This window comes from Hylobates moloch, unplaced genomic scaffold (genome assembly GCF_009828535.3).
Source record: "Hylobates moloch isolate HMO894 unplaced genomic scaffold, HMol_V3 SCAFFOLD_64, whole genome shotgun sequence".
In the NCBI taxonomy this organism is placed as follows: Eukaryota; Metazoa; Chordata; class Mammalia; order Primates; family Hylobatidae; genus Hylobates; species Hylobates moloch.
The window spans coordinates 278,620-294,901 of record NW_026652339.1 but is presented as its reverse complement, the minus strand read 5'-3'; the positions used below and the strand labels follow the sequence as shown (position 1 = coordinate 294,901).

The 16,282-nt window shown below is 44.8% G+C and overlaps 1 protein-coding gene across 1 annotated transcript in view; it reads right to left on the bottom strand.

The window, feature by feature from the left end:
* The window catches only part of LOC116463793 (regulatory-associated protein of mTOR-like), a 193,110-nt gene that overhangs the window by 115,529 nt on the left and 61,299 nt on the right, over positions 1–16,282 (bottom strand). The window lies entirely within an intron of this gene.

Below are 16,282 nucleotides of genomic sequence, written 5' to 3'. Positions count from 1 at the left end.
CTGGTTCTCCTAGCGTGCATTCACTGCCTGTGTTGTTCACTCTCCGTGGACCATCTACTCACTACTCATTCCTCGTACTTACACTGCGGCATGGCCACACTGACCTCTCGCCCTCGAATCCACAGTTCCCTCTGCTAGGAGTTCCTCTCCCTCGGGTCACCTGGCTGGCTCTGACTCTCTCCTCAGATCTCAGTTTAAAGATCAATTTCTTGGGAAGGCCTTCTCTGGATATCCCTCAATACACCTTCCACACTCCCCATCGGGGTGGAACCAGCTGGGGTAACGCTGCGATCACACCTGTCCTTTCCTCCCGGCAGAGCTCCAGCCCGTGGACGCTCCTCAGTGGGCCAGAGACTCAAGTCCACTCATCTGAGCAAAACCCTGGCCCTGCCTAGGTGCTATCTGCTGAATGAGGGAAGGCATGTATTTTGGTACAGTGTTTCTGTTTTACATTGACCCTTTAAGCCGTCTGGATGTTATTCTGGTATATGATACAAGATAAGGATTAATTTTTTCTCATAAAACTAGCCAGTTGTGTCAATCCCTGTTAAATAATCTGCCCCAAGCTCACAGGTGTGCACAGATATATGTATTAATTCTCACAGAGACAAAATTCTATTTCTGGGTAATCAAATTCATCCCATTAACCTATCAACCAATACTTCTACTAGTACTACATTAATTTAACTAATTTATCTTTATATTTCATAATACTTGGGTCATTTTTCACCCTCAAATTTTAATTTTACTTAGCTATTTATATTCACTTATTTTTTTCAAATTAATCAGTTCTTCAATCTTTTAATCCCATTGGGATTTTTATTAAAATTGCACTGAACTAAAATTGCAATGAAGTTTAATTTGAACTTAACGTAAAGAAGTAACATCCTCATAATATTCTATTTTTCTATACAGAACATAATGTGGTTCTCCATTTATTCAAATGTTCTTTAACTGTTCTCAGTAACATTTTTATAGTTTTCTTCAGGAATAAGTCCTGTGCATTTCTTATCGGGATTATTCCTAAAACCTGGTGTTCCATAGATCAGTAGAGTGATGACAGTTAACATTAATTTAATTGACAGTACATTTCAAGCAGCCATAAGTGTGTGGTGGTGCACACCTGTGGTCCCAGCTGCTCAGGAGGCTGAGGCAGGAGCATCACTTGAGCCCAGGAGTTTGAGGGTACAGTGTGAAATGACTGTGCCTGCCAACAGCCACTGCACTCTGGCCTGGGCAACACAGCAAGACCCCATCTCTAAAAATAAATAAATGAATAAATCATTTTTTAAATACCGAAAGAAAATAATTCGAATGTTCCTAGCACAAAGAAAAGATAGGCCAGGCATGGTGGCTCACCCCTGTAATCCCAGCACTTTGGGAGGCTGAGGCGGGCGGATCACCTGACATCAGGAGTTCAAGACCAGCCTGGCCTACATGGTGAAACCTCGTCTCTACTAAAAATATAAAAATTACCCAGGCGTGATGGTGTGCACCTGTAATCTTAGCTACTCGGGAGGCTGAGACAGGAGAATCACTTGAACCCTGGAGACAGAGTTTGCAGTGAGCCGAGACTGTACCACCGTACTCCAGCCTGGGCAATAGGGCAAGAGTCCATCTCAAAAAAACAAAAAAAAAGAAAAAAGAAAATGATAAATATTTAAGGTGATAGGTATCTCAATTACTCTGATTTGATTATATGAATGTATAAAATTATCACAAATAAAAATACTTTTAAGATTTCCAGATATTTCATGAGTATTTCAGGGAAATACATGTATTTCCCCATAACAGTTTCTTATTGATAATTGCTGATATATAAGAAAAATGGTTAGTTCTTTTACTAAATTCTTAGTTAAATGTAATTGCTTTTTGGTGATTCTTTTCAGGTTTTGAAAGTATACAACTATACTATCTAAGAATAATAAGTCTGTCTCATTCTTTCCAAAAGATCATTCCTCGTTTCAGTTTTAGATCTTAGTGTATTGACCAGAACTTCTAAAATAACACTAATAATAACAAAATGATGACAGTGGAGATCTTTGCACTTGATTTTCATGAGACATAAATGTTTCATTGTTCAGAATGATGCTGGCGACTGATTTTCAGTACAATCTTTAACACATCGAGATAAGATACTCCATTCAAAACAGTTTAAAGTTGTATAGGAAAAAGGAAGCATTTTAGTGCCTCCTCTCTTAACAGTTAAAAAAATTTATTAATTATATCACTTTCTTTTTTTGTTTTGTTTCATTTTTGAGGTGGGGTCTCTCTCTGTCACCCATGCCGGAGTGTGGCGACACAATCTTGGCTCACTGCAACCTCCACCTCCTGGGCTCAAGCGATCCTCCCACCTCAGCCTCCAGAGTAGCTGGGACCACAGGGTGTGCCACCACACTCAGCTAGTTTTATTTGTATTTTTGGTAGAGATGAGGTTTGTCATGTTGCCCAGGGTGGTCTCCAACTCCTGAGTTCAAGCAATCCACCAGCCCGGGGCCTCCCAAAGTGCTGGGATTATAGGCATGGGCCACCACCCAGCCAATGATATCACTTTCTAAAGGAACTGCATCTCTGCCTCCGTGGATATATTAGGAGAAGAATGTCTTTCCACAGACATGTAACAGAAGCCTCCATTATGAAGCGTAAGAGACAAATGGCCCCTTCATCTATTATCAGGAGAAAGCACTAAAAATTGGAACAACAAAAGTCACTGTATTTAGTCATCCTCCAAAATTTGAGTGATCAGTATCCATAATCCCAAATCCCAATTATTGTATAGCAAACTCAGCCTTTGAGGATAAACTGCTTAAAATTAGACATTTCCTGGAAATGTTTCTGTGGTCTTCCTGTGGCCATGGTGAACAACTGTTAACACCTGCCTCACAACACTTTTAAATCAAGGGTGTTTCTTTCATGCTCTGTAATATGGAGAGGAATTAATTCAAACCCTAGAGCAAGTTCCAAGTTGCCTCCTAAAGGAAGAGGCTGGCTTTGCCTACAGTCATCTGCAGGGTCCCTCTGTGGGAAGGGAAGCCTTCTAATAGAACTTGTGCTTCCCCACAGCTTAACTGGTTCCCCACTGGCTTATCTTGTCCCTAATCTGCAAAGAGAATATGCCTTAAACTGATGTCAGGCTCCTCTAGCAAAATCCTGTGGAAGAAACAGCATTAACAGGCCGAATCTGAGACACCCACCCGCTGCTCCCGTGGCCAAGTGCCACCGCCGCTGCCCTGGGGCTTGTCTGGCAGTGCTTTCTCCCCGTTTATCCACATGCTCTGTGCGCCCCAGGAAAAGGTGGGCAGAGCTGTTTTTCTGGGCTGATGTATGCTCAGTAACTTCCCACACAACCCTGTTCTTGCCCCCCGGAAATTCACAGCCAGGTTTGGGGCTCAGTCCCAGCACTTCTGATCAATGGCGACCTCCCTGTGCTAGTGCTTATTCCCTGAGCCATGCAGTGTAGACACAGTCTACTTGATCCTTCACCAAAGGGCCATGAACTAGGTGGTGGCGTTCCCCTCCCAGCGAGGCATCCAGGGAGTAAGGGGCGGCTGCAAGTCCAGGGAGCGAGCAAGTGGGGCAGCCAGGACTAGGGCAAGCTCGCTGGGTGAAGAGGCTCTGCGGCTGCTGGGTCTGCTTCCTCCTCTGCGTCTCGGGGCTGGGGAGGCGGCAGAGGCTGACACAGGGTGGTGATACGGCATTCCCAACATCTCTGACTTATTCCTATTTCTGCTACCTCGGCTGTCGTTCTAGACAAGTCATATTTCCTCTACCTCTACAAATGCAGCTAATTAAATTTTTAAAATTTAACATTCTCAGTCAAATGAGTAGTTCTAGTTAATTATAAAAAGTATCTCTGAAGATCTCTAAGTCCCTTATACAAAAGTATTAATAGAAGCCCAAGAATCATCCTTTAGTCCCATGGGATGGCTAAGGGGCCTCACCTCACTGTGTCTGGTAGTAAGTGTGGTCTTCCTGACTCACCAAATGCTACCTACCTAGAGATCATTTCTGACTTCTTTACAGGCCAGCAATAGGAAGGCATGGCCCTCAGCTGCAATGTGTGAAATTAGCTACACTATACAAAGACAAGAACGAAAACAAGAAATAAATTAATTCCATTCATCCTTGTTTATACAATACACACCTAACCCTACATCCTGCATTATACTTTTAAAGAAAACAAGAAAAACACCTCGAGAATACACTGACACATGAACTAGAACAATGTGTTTGCTCTAATATCTAGCTACCAATTTAACTCCAAAACTGGGCAAAATACCACATATCCTTAAGCCAAAAAAATACGTCTTGCTGCTCTGCAAATTTTAACACTGTGAGCCTAATTTCAAATTTGGTAAGTTTTTTGTTTTGTTTTTTGAGACAGACTCTCACTCTGTTGACCACGATCAAGTGTTGACCACGATCAAGTGCAGTGGCACGACCTCAGCTCATTGCAACCTCCGCCTCCTGGGTTCTAGCGATTCTCCTGCCTCAGCCTCCCAAGTAGCTGGGATTACAGGCGCCTGCCAGCATGCCCAGCTAACTTTTTGTATTTTTAGTAGAGATGGGGTTTCGCCATGTTGGCCAGGCTGGTCTCTAACTCCTGACCTCAGGTGATCTGCCAGCATCTGCCTCCCAAAGTGCTGGGATTATAGGTGTGAGCCACCACACCTGGCCTCACATTTAGTAAGTTTTTAAATTCTTAGCTATACCTAAAATGTCTTTTTGGCATTGTATTTTCATTTCTATGGCAACCTCGTTCCAAAAACTCTTGATTAATGTTTTTTAATAACAGTTACAGAATGTTTAAAATGTAAGGGCTATTTAATGTGTCAAAGACTGCATAACATTACATAAGTTTTTTGACTTTAAGACATTTTCCTCCAATGCAATGTAATTTAAGATGACATCGTTATATCCCCACAGGTTAATTTTGAATTTGAAAAGAATATCATTTTGAGAAACCATAAAACTTTAAATGCTCACTAACAATGCATGGCCTTGGACATGACGGTGAATTCCAATCCCTCCTGAACAATTTCCTCATCCTTAAAGTGAGGTGGTGGAGACAGATGACCTCTTAGGTGCTAAGGATTTTTCCGATTCTGAGTTCTGACTCATGACTGGTCTTCCCAGCCATCCTGGAGGCACCCCCTAAAGGCTGGAGCACGCACCTAAGGGTCCTGTGCCCCGGCTCAAAGATCTCCATGGCACTTTGGATTCCAGGTGGCAGAGACTGGGGGCCGTCAAGCAGTGGGGTCCTGACGTTATTGTAACAGCCTGGGCAGTGTTCTTGATGCTCCTTTGGTGCCAGCTTGGTTTTGAAATTCCACAGTGTTCAGCTTGGTGAAAGGATAATGTGATCCCTCTGCCCTATCTCACATAACACACCCAGGAGGGTTAACACACCCAGGAGGGTTTGGAGCGGCACCCAGCACTCACCCACGTTAACATTTCCATTCTCCATGGAATCAATCAAGAGTGTCCAGTCTCACCCCAGCTCAGGCCAAGCGTTGCCACCAAATGAGCTGTATAAATAATCCAGCGTTCAGAGCTTCTGGGTTTCAGAATTGCACACAGGGCCTGCAGACCAGATCACCTCCACTCGAAGGCCTGTAAGCTCAGAGCATGTCACCTCACAGGTGAAAAACCTATTAATGCCTGTCACCTCCCAAAGAATTCAAACCAAATCACAAGGGATTTCCTTACTGGAGTCTTCCTTCATAATTGATTGGATAAAATCATATATATTTAAAAAGATACAGGTGATCAGGTGGCACAAACAAGCTTGAGTATAAATTCACAGGCTGACGTGCAATGACACCTAAGTCACCGTGCAGAATGAAGAAATTAAACATGTTCAGCAGCCTGATCACTGCCTTCTGTCCCCCACACTGAGAACATGGCTCACACTTATCCTCCCAACATCAACAACTGAGAGTTGTGGAAAATAAACACAAAGCAAGACTAGGGCTGGCCACACAGGTCACAACATTCACTATCCCCTGGTTTGTCTGAAGGCAGAGCCACCCAATTCCCGGGAGCACTCATTAGGACTCACAGCATCACGCAGAAACTTGGAGCAAAGCCGAAGCTACACAAATGCATAATTTATAAAGAAAGTCAGAAACTAGAACATATAGCAAAGAGAGTAGATATACCTCGCAGGGAAAGGGAGGCGGGTAACCAAGTTGTTCAAGAGAAGGAAAAGCCAGTTTGCCCCCTCACTTCCATCCCAAGCACTGCTACAAAGTGAGCACCGAGCCCGCAGGAAGCACATCCAACTGAATTTCTGCAACCAAAACCTGCAGTCCAAAACAAGATCATCATCACCAGCAGCAACTGTGTTAGCTTGGAAGACTCCCTATTTTTATATTCCTTTGTTCATTTCAATGGGAATTGGGAATGAGGGGAGAGGTGCTTGAATCTATGAGCTCAGCTTGTTACCTTGAGCCAGAGGCCTCATTTAGATTTAAGTACTACTCTTTTTTTAGGCCAAATTCTGTCTGTGTATCACTGCTTTTAAAATCTGCCTCCACCCCTGTAGAACATCCTGATCAAAAGGAAACGAGAAGAGGAAAATTTCGGCCTCAGGGATGAGGAGGCCTCACCCACGGTGACCTTTGCACACATGAGTGCTGCAGTCCTCACTTGGCTCACCCCTTCCTGCGCCCGCAAACTGCACAAGGGACTTGGTATGAGTTTAGTTCCAACATCACAGACCCTTGAGAAATTTAGATTTCTGAAAGTCAAAATAAGAACTGCATACAAAATAAGTTTCATAAAAGGAATCGTTATAGCTCACTTTAAAGGTGCTAGTTTTATTCTGGGGGAAAAAAAGTTTATTATAGAAACTGCAACTGTTTTGGCCAGGCGTGGTGGCTCACGCCTGTAATCCCAGCACTTTGGGAGGCCAAGCTGGGCGGATCACCTGAGGTCAGGAGTTTGAGACCACTCTGGCCAACGTGGTGAAACCCTCTCTCTACTAAATATAAAAATAAATAAATAAATAAATAAATAAGCCGGCTGTGGTGGCAGGCACCTGTGGTCCCAGCTACTCGGGAAGCTGAGGTGGGGGAACTGCTTGAACCCAGGAGGCGGAGGTTAAGTGAGCCGAGATCACACCACTGCACTCCACCATGGGTGACAGAGCAAGACCCCGTCTTAAAAAAAAAAAAAAAAAAAAGTTGTAACTATTTTAAGCAAACTAAAGAAACTCCCTTCTTAAAGAATTCTATACTGAATCCTTTAGTGGTTCCTCCAAAAACAAATGGTCAGCCCTGGTGCGGGTTTGCGAAGCCATGCAACTATGCCTGGGGGTCTCTAAATGAACCGCTTCTACCTTGAGGCCTACTGCACGCAGCCAGTCAGCCCACCGCCGACCAAGGACTGCGTGAGGAACTAGGAACCATTTCTTTGCCTCTTCCTGAAACGCCTTATGGGGTGAAATTAACAAAAAAAGAAAAAAATTCTTCAGTCTCCTTACCTAAAGTCAAAATAAAAATACTTTGTCACAGAGCAAAAATATGAGGATATATACACTTACAAATTAATTCCAAGTCATTCAACAGCATAAAATCTAAATATGATAAAATGTATTCTATGGAAGCCTAAAATTCCACGTTGAAGGGCATAATTAAATGGTGTATATTAAACAGTGTTACATGATAAAATATTGTATGTCCTTTACAAAAACATACTTTCAGGTTGCAACCATTGGTGAACCCTGTTGGTAAATGGGTGAACTCTGGGGTATGTGAATTGTATCTCAGTAGAGCTGTTTAAAAAATATGTTCTCAATGAATATTAAATGGCACAGGACATGCTCAAACATAACTGAAAAGAGGAGGGTACAAAACCGTACCCACAACTGTGATTCCAAAGATAAGGTCACACCGAATGAAAACACAAGATGTCATGAGTGATTCTGACCTCTGCAGAGGAACGTGGATGATTCTTCTTTTCTTCTTTGTACCTGGCCCTTCTGTGTATGCACTTTCCATCTACCATAAACATGTTATTTCTATAAGCATGGAGGGGGCAGAAGTGGGGATAAAAATGACTTTACCACAAGAGTCAAAAATTTTTTTCATGGTTGTGCATGTATGTCTATACAACTGTTTTTATACCCTGAAGATCTAGAAAATAACCTGCACGGTCAGCTGAAGCTTGGGCGAGTATCCAAGGTAACGAGCGAGCTGGACCAGTGTAAGGAATGTGGTGCCGGCGGTATTGGGCACACTTAGAGATCGAGTCATGTTTCACTTACTCCTGGGAACTCTGGTCCTTAAAAATCAACAAATAATTGGTCTTCGTAAAATAAGTATAGCAAAGGGCTCTAATTTTTTTTTTCTCCACTCCTTCCCAGTTCAAGATACAAAGTGAAGCCTATTGCTTCAATAGGGCTCAAACCATCCTCCCATCTCAACCTCCCGAGTAGCTGAGACTACAGGCATGCGCCACCATGCCTGGCTAATTTTCTAAAATTTATTTCATGGAACAAGATTTTCAAATTTCAGGCTGGGTGCGGTGGCTCATGCCTATAATCCCTGCATTTTGGGAGGCTGAAGCAGGCAGATCACGAGGTCAGGAGTTCGAGACCAGCCCGGCCAATATGGTGAAACCCCATCCCTACTAAAAATACAAAAATTAGCCAGGCGTGGTGGTGTGCACCCGTAATCCCAGCTACTTGGGAGACTGAGGCAGAAGAATCGCTTGAACCCGGGAGGTAGAGGTTGCAGTGGGCCAAGATCATGCCACTGCACTCCAGCCTGGGCAACAGAGTAAGACTCTGTCTCAAAAAAAAAAAAAAAAAAGATTTTCAATTTTCAATAAATGGATTGATTTCAAGGCTGTTTAGAGATTTATTTGACAACACACTGGGCCACAGCTTTACTATTCCTGATGCAAATTAAAATTAGCCACATTATCATGGGACGGAGTCATTCATTCAGGGCTAATTTTCCTTCCACTCTTCATTATCCAGCAATATGTTACCCATGGTACAGGCTTCATCAAATCAACCCCAAGGCAAGTAAAAATATGCAGGGCTCCCAGGCAGGCTGAAGACATAAGCCCATGGCATTTCTCAACAGAAAACTCTCAGAATGCTCAGAGCTTTGTTCTGCTTCTGTACCAGCCTTCTGCTTGGGCCAACGCATCTCATGAAGCCGTTCCAAAGGCCCCATAGCTCCAAATAGATGCGGGAGGTGGATTCCAATAACAGAGGCCTGGAAGAAAGGCCTCCGGGCCCCACTGCAGCTGCCACGGCATAAACCTGGCTAAATGGATATTTTCAGGAAGATGACGTCTAACATTAATGACAAGGGCTAACATTTACTTGGGAAGAAAAAGAATGGAGGAAGGGAAATTAGCCAGGAAGCTGTCATGGTGAAATAAGAAGGCCTGAGCTAGGTGTGGCAAGAGTGGAATGGGACAAGGAAGAAAGAAACTTCAATTTCAAAGAGAATAGGTAACAGCATGTGCTGCTAAGTGGGTATCAGAGATGAAAGACATGGGTAAATCAAAGGTCTTGCACAGCTGAAAACCTAGTAATAAGCCGTCCATTAAGATGCCCCATGGGGAACCACAGCAGACATCTGCCATCTGTAGTTCCCCGTAATCTTCTTAACACCTTCCGTATATCTTGACAATTTCTTATGCTACAGGTCCTAGCTTACTAAGGTGAGGAAAAAAAGAACTGTGTCCTGACTCCTGCAGCTAAGGGGCCAGCATGTGACCTGGGTTCCTATGATCAGATGCACCTACAAGATCCTGAGACTTGAGGCCCCCGTTCCACAGGGAGGTGAGCACCCTGTGAGCTGTGTGGCAGAGGCACCTGGCTCTTCAGGAGGCGGTGGCAGGTCTTCTAGGACTCCTCCACTGTCTCAGTTGCTCAGCAGCTACAGAAGCCCCCTTGAGGCCTACCATAACTTCAAGGACCGGCTCTCAGGTCTTCTGGAGATCCTTGGCAAATCCCCTTTCTGTTTAACCTGGCAGGAACAGACTCAGATATTTTCTCTGAATGGCTTTTTCTGCCATCTATGTAAGAATGATGGCTTAGCAAACCTCACCTTAGTAAAATAACGTCAGAACTCTCCCTATGACCCAACTATTCAAAGGAATCCTAAATGAGGAATTACCGCAGGACAAGGCCAAAGGTGGAAGGAATTATCAATTTGAAATAACAAAGAGCAACACTGCCGTTTCCTCCAAGTCCTGGTGACGAAGGCGATGGCACACACAACTATCCTTGGGGACTATCGACAACTAAAGCAGCTGTCGGCAAAGCGAGCTCTACAGTCAAGTCCATGGTCGAGAATTTTACAAAACGCAGAGTGGCACACGCGTCTTCCCCGGGTGCTTCGAAGCCTCTCTCGGCTACAGATTTTAAGATCTGAGCAGTGAGATGGTTTCTACAGCCTGCTATTCACTACACATATTTCTTCTTGACATTCTTGCAATTCTAATTGCCCGAAATATTTTTTTCTTTAACATTCTCTATCTGGTCTGATCTCATAAAGTTGAGAAAAACATGTAACACAAAACAAAGAAGGCCACATTTAACACCACAGAGCTCCATCTGAACGAGAAAACCTCACCTATAAACACATGCCTGCAAAGGCAACGCAGAAGCCAGCACAGGAATCAGGTATTCCGAAGGAGCCACCTAAATCAGAAATCTTTTCTTGATATAGTAATGGTTAACAAAAAATTCAAGCAGAGCCTTTCAATATTTGGATTTTTTTCTTTAGAAAATAAATTTCAAAAATGGCATTCTTCAGGAAATATTTCAAGCATGAGACAAGGTGAGGCCTCTGAAACACTGAGGACAGGCCCCTTTCTTGGGGAGGCCACTTTGCTGTCCCCACAGGCTGGCCTGAGCACACCTCAGGACCCCCAACCACAGCACGTGGCTTGGTGAGTATGTATTGGGGGTGGGCTCCCCTGGCTCTGGGTGGGTCTTTCAGGCCTGGCTTGTCTTTGAGTCCCCAGCACCTAGGGTCCTTGCTGACAAGAAGAGAGTGTCCAGCCATTTCCTTGTCAGGAAGGGAGAGGACAATGAAAGGCCCCAGTGGAGTGCAGCAGTGTCTCAGGGGAGGCCTTCCACCAACACCAGGAGGAAAGCCAACCTTCTTCCCGAGATCTGCGGCAGGAATCCACTCAGCACGGCCACACCTGGGTGCAGAGATGATGCTGCGATGGATGCTTCATCATGCTCCACAGCCACTTATCTAGAATACGCGGCCCAGCCCAAGTCTCAACACCGCTTCATTCAACCATAGACAGCACTTGTGTCCACACAACACGTGGCCCAGCCCGAGTCCAACACCGCTTCATTCAACCATAGACAGCACCTGTGTCCACACAACACGTGGCCCAGCCCGAGTCCAACACTGCTTCATTCAACCATAGAGAGCACCTGTGTCCTGTTTGTTCTTCTTGAAAGTGTTCATATATCAATGTTATTACATATTAAATACAAGCACAAGAAAAGAAGTATGAAGAGACAGAGATTCTTAATGTTCACTTTGAATGTCTTCATTAAATGCTTGTGGCATCAGAGTCAGGCCGGGTCCCGGGGCTGCGGTGCCCTGATGAACAAGATGTGCCCTGTCCCTTCCAGGGACGAGAGACACACATAAGTTTCCCTCCAGAAATGCCCAGAGTGCCACGGATCTCCCAGGAAAGACTTAGAACTAACCCTGTCTGACAGCACTGGGGAAAGCTTTGCAAGGCAAAGTGTCACTCGAGTCTGGAGAGAGAATTCACAGGCAAACAAGAAGTGACAGGCCATGGAGGCTGCCAGGAGCAGAGGCAGGAAAGTGGCCAGGTTCTCCAAGCAGAGCCAGCAGGACTCCAGGAGGACGATCACTGAAGGCCACACACCACACCGGGGCCTTCATCTTACAGGAGATGCGTCCGAGTGGGGGGCCCCTGGCTCTGTGAACAGAGGCTGATGCTGACGGACTATGGACTTTGAGATGCTTTTGGTTCTTTTTATAACTACACATACGCGCTCATATATATTACTTTCCCCTTAAAATTTCCATCCACATTATGGCCTTACATCTTTGACAAAAGTTTTGTTTGTTTGTTTTTGAGACAAAGTCTCGTTCTGCCTCCCAGGCTGGAGTGCAGTGGCGTGATCACGGCTCACTGCAGCCTCAACCTCCTGGGCTCAGGTGATGCTCCCACCTCAGCCTCCCAAGTAGCTAGGACCACAAGTGGGTGCCACCACACCAAGCTAATTTTTTTGTATTTTTTGTAGAGACAAGGTCTCGCTGTGTTGCCCAGGTTGTGACAAATGAGTTCCACATCAGTTTCAATTAAAAGTTCAAAGAAGAGTATTTATACCTTTCTTTGTACATAAGACACAGGCTTCAGAGAACAAATGAGCCACAAAGCGAAGGCTGCAAATCAGAATGGCTTCAGATAATTCGACACTGGAAGCTAAGCAAGCCAGATTTACAACACAGAATTTAGTAACTAGACAATCAGTTATGTGTGAAGACAGAGTAAACATTAAGATTCATATTTTAGGCCCAACAGGGGCTCACACCTATAATCCTAGCACTTTGGGAGGCCTAGGTGGGAGGATCTGTTGAGCCCAAAAGTTCAAGACCAGCCTGGGCAACACAGCAAGACTCTGTCTCTACAAAAAAAATTTTTTTAATTAGCCAGGCATAGTGGTGCACACCTGTAGTCCCAGCTACGTGGGAGGGTGAGGTGGGAAGATTGCTCGAGCCCAAGAGTTAGAGGTTACAGTGAGCTATGATGATACCACTGTACTCTAGCCTGGGTGAAAAAGTAAGAACTCTTCCCTTAAAAAAGATGCCTATTTTTAAAACTACCCTATTTTAGAGTGAGAGCAAATCTTCTAAGTTAAAGACTGATCACTTCCTGGTGTAATGCAATGTGAAGTCATCAACAACACTTATGAAGCGTTCTTGCCCAAAAGACTTAATGTGGATACAATCAAACCTCTAGATTGAACTTCCAGTTTGCAGGAAATGCAGGGAATGAAAAAACAAGTGAAACTACGCCATGAGGAAACACTCAGCAAAACCTAAGCGGGACATTCTCCAACACAAGCAGCAGGACCCTTCCGCAAGAAGTCTGTGTCATGTACGGGGCGGTGGCGGGGAGCGAGTTCTACATTTAGAAAACACTAAAGAAACAAACATAATGAGTAGATTTTGGGTTTTTTTAAAAAAAGCTATAAAAGATGTTATTGAAACAGCTGAAGAAACTTCAATATAGACGAAATATTTAGATAATATTGTGGAAGTATGGTCAATTTTCTTAGGAGTGATATTGGTATTATGGTTAAACGGGTGAATGATGTTTTAATTCTTATGAGATGTGTGCAGGAGTATTCAGGAAGAAAATCACTAGCCAGGCATGGTGGCTCACGCCTGTAACCCCAACACTTTGGGAAGCAGAGTCGGGCAAATCACTTTAAGTCAGGGGTTCAAGACCAGCCTGGCCAACATGGTGAAACCCCCTGTCTAATAGAAGTACAAATAAAAAATTAGTTGGGTGTGGTGGTGCATGCCTATAATCCCAGCTACTCAGGAGGCTGAGGCAGGAGAATCACTTGAACCCAGGAAGCAGAAGTTTCGGTGAGAAAAGATCGCATCACTGCACTCCAGCCTGGGCGACAAAGTGAGACTCCATCTCAAATAATAATAATAATAACGGGTGCTACTTACTTTCAAATGATTCAAAAACAAAAGTGTGACAGAAAGAGCAAATACGACAAACTGCAAACAAGCCTTGTGTCAAAGTGGTGAGTGTGAGGTGTTCATGGTACCACTCTTTCAGGTCTTCCAACTGTGTGAAACATTTTCAAAATAAAGATCTGGAGGCACTCTTCACTGGAAAAACAAAACTGACCACAAGACTCCTAGGAAAAATGCAATCTATTGCTTGAAATTAGTTTCCAGGTAATAAAAAGCATTTTACTTTCCAAGAAAGGAAAAGATCGAAAACCCATTATATTCAACAGACTGCACATATATCTGCACTTGAAAATTCAGTAGGAAAAGCAGATGTGCAACAATATTCAAGTGTCTGACACATTATCCTCCCTTCATGCTAAATTGGTGTCTAAGATGATGATACCTTCAGTACGACAGAAGTCAAAGAACTTTCTGGGTTTTCTTTCCTTCAAGAGAAGCACTCTAACAAGTCAGGGAGGGTATCACTTCCTCGGGGCTTCTCCTGGTGGGTGGCACGGGGTGCTCCTCGGGGTCTACTGTCGTGCAGATCATCCTAGGTTCGGCTGAAGGATCACATCAGGAAGTTTCCCTTCCCACTCACTCCCGCTCAGTGAGAGCCGCCCAGCAAGAAGCACCTGGGAGTACAGCCACGAGGCCATCAGCCTTCTGCCCTTTCCTCAAGCACAGGGTCCCTATGAGGCACCTCCACACCAGTTCATAAACGCCCCCTGCACCATTACCTGCCCACACCATGGAGACAGCAGGCAGCATCTCGGCCCCATCATCTCAACTCCCTGAACCTTCTTACTAACAAGACACACTTGCTCACTGTAATGAGCTACAGTAATTGACAACCATGGGAATGCTACATATTCCATGAACACAATTCAGACGTGTTTTCTGTCTATATCATCACAATGTTGTATAATCAAGCTTTTTGCTGCATGTACCAGGAAGAGGAAATGAAAGGTTTCACATTTTGCTGAGTGTATAATGAACGTGGTAAAGCTGAACAAATGCAAGGAGGGAAGGAGAAGGAGAAGGAGGAAGAGAAAGAGGAGGAGGAGAAGAGCTGGAGATAAAGGAGGACGCGGAGATAGAGGAGGATGAGGAAAGGACAGTAAACCAATAAATGAAGAGAAAAGCAACTGTATGACCATTAGTTGAAGTCAAAAATGAGAAAACCTTATTCTCTCCCTGATGGCCAAGGCCCCATGACCCTCAGGACATGCCCTTGACGTGAGAACCAGCTTGCTGGAAGGCCTCGTTCCAGGACCCAGCAGGCACAGCAGGGGAATGTGCTATCTACATCCTGGGCTACACTTTTCAATTGGCTAAATGTCAGTTGTAAGCTACCATTTTCCATTTACCGTTTAAAGTCTATTACCACATGCATGTAGCCTACAATGGCTCTCTTACACACACACACACACACACACACACACACACACACACACACACAAAACCTTAATCTTTTTTTTTTTTTTGAGACAGAATCTCGCTCTGTCACCCAGGCTGGGTGCAGCAGTGCAATCTCAGCTCACTGCAACCTCTACCTCCTGGGTTCAAGCGATTCTCGTGCCTCAGCCTCCTGAGTAGCCGGAATTACAGGTGTGCGCCATCATGCCGGGCTAATTTTTCTATTTTTAGTAGAGATGGGGTTTCACCATGTCGGCCAGGCTGGTCTTGAACTATGACTTCAAATAATCTGCCCACTTCAGCCTCCCAAAATGCTGGGATTACAGGTGTGAGCCACCCTGCCCAGCCAAATCAAATGATTTATACACATCTCAAGACGTATCAACATTGTTTTCTGGCTTAAACTACTAATCTGGAAGCTTCCAACCACTAGCAGTCGTGAAGCTATTTAACTCAGTGTGAAACCCACCATCTCCCAGAAGGAGGAATATTAACAGCTAGAACGTTTACTACAGTTCCTGGACAGAGCGTGTCATTTCCAAATGCCTCTTCTGACCTGCGCTGCTCACAGTGCAGAATTCTGTGGGCCTGAGAGCAGAGCACCCAGCACAAACCTAAGGAAAGGTCTGCAGGCCGCATGTGCTCCCCACCCCCTGCAGCCCGAGACAGGCTAGTGATGCCCTCTCCACACGGGCCGCACTGTGCTCTCCATGCTTCCCTGGATCTGTTAGGGTACCTGCAGCGTGGCCACTTCCTCCTCCCAACTCTTTCCTCTCCTGGCCTAGTGCCTCCTGCCCACTCTGACCTCTTCTTGTCATTGTAACACCTCCTAGGTCAGTAAAAGGCATTGCTCATCCCCGACTCTCACACTAGGTGCAGCAAATTTTGCAATAGGCGTCTGACCACCCTCAGCTTCGTGCTCAGTTATCTGCAGACTGTAGTGGTTCCATCTGAACCACACGCAGAAGCACCTGTTCCCTCATCTGTACAAGGGCACTCAATAAACACCAAAAGACTCTGAAGACCAACACGGTCAGCTACTGCGGGTGGGCCTCGGTGCACCATCACCAAGAAGGGGGGAAAGTACCCCGAGCATGCTGGACTCAGCAGGCGGCAGTGGCCCTGAGAAGGCAGCAATG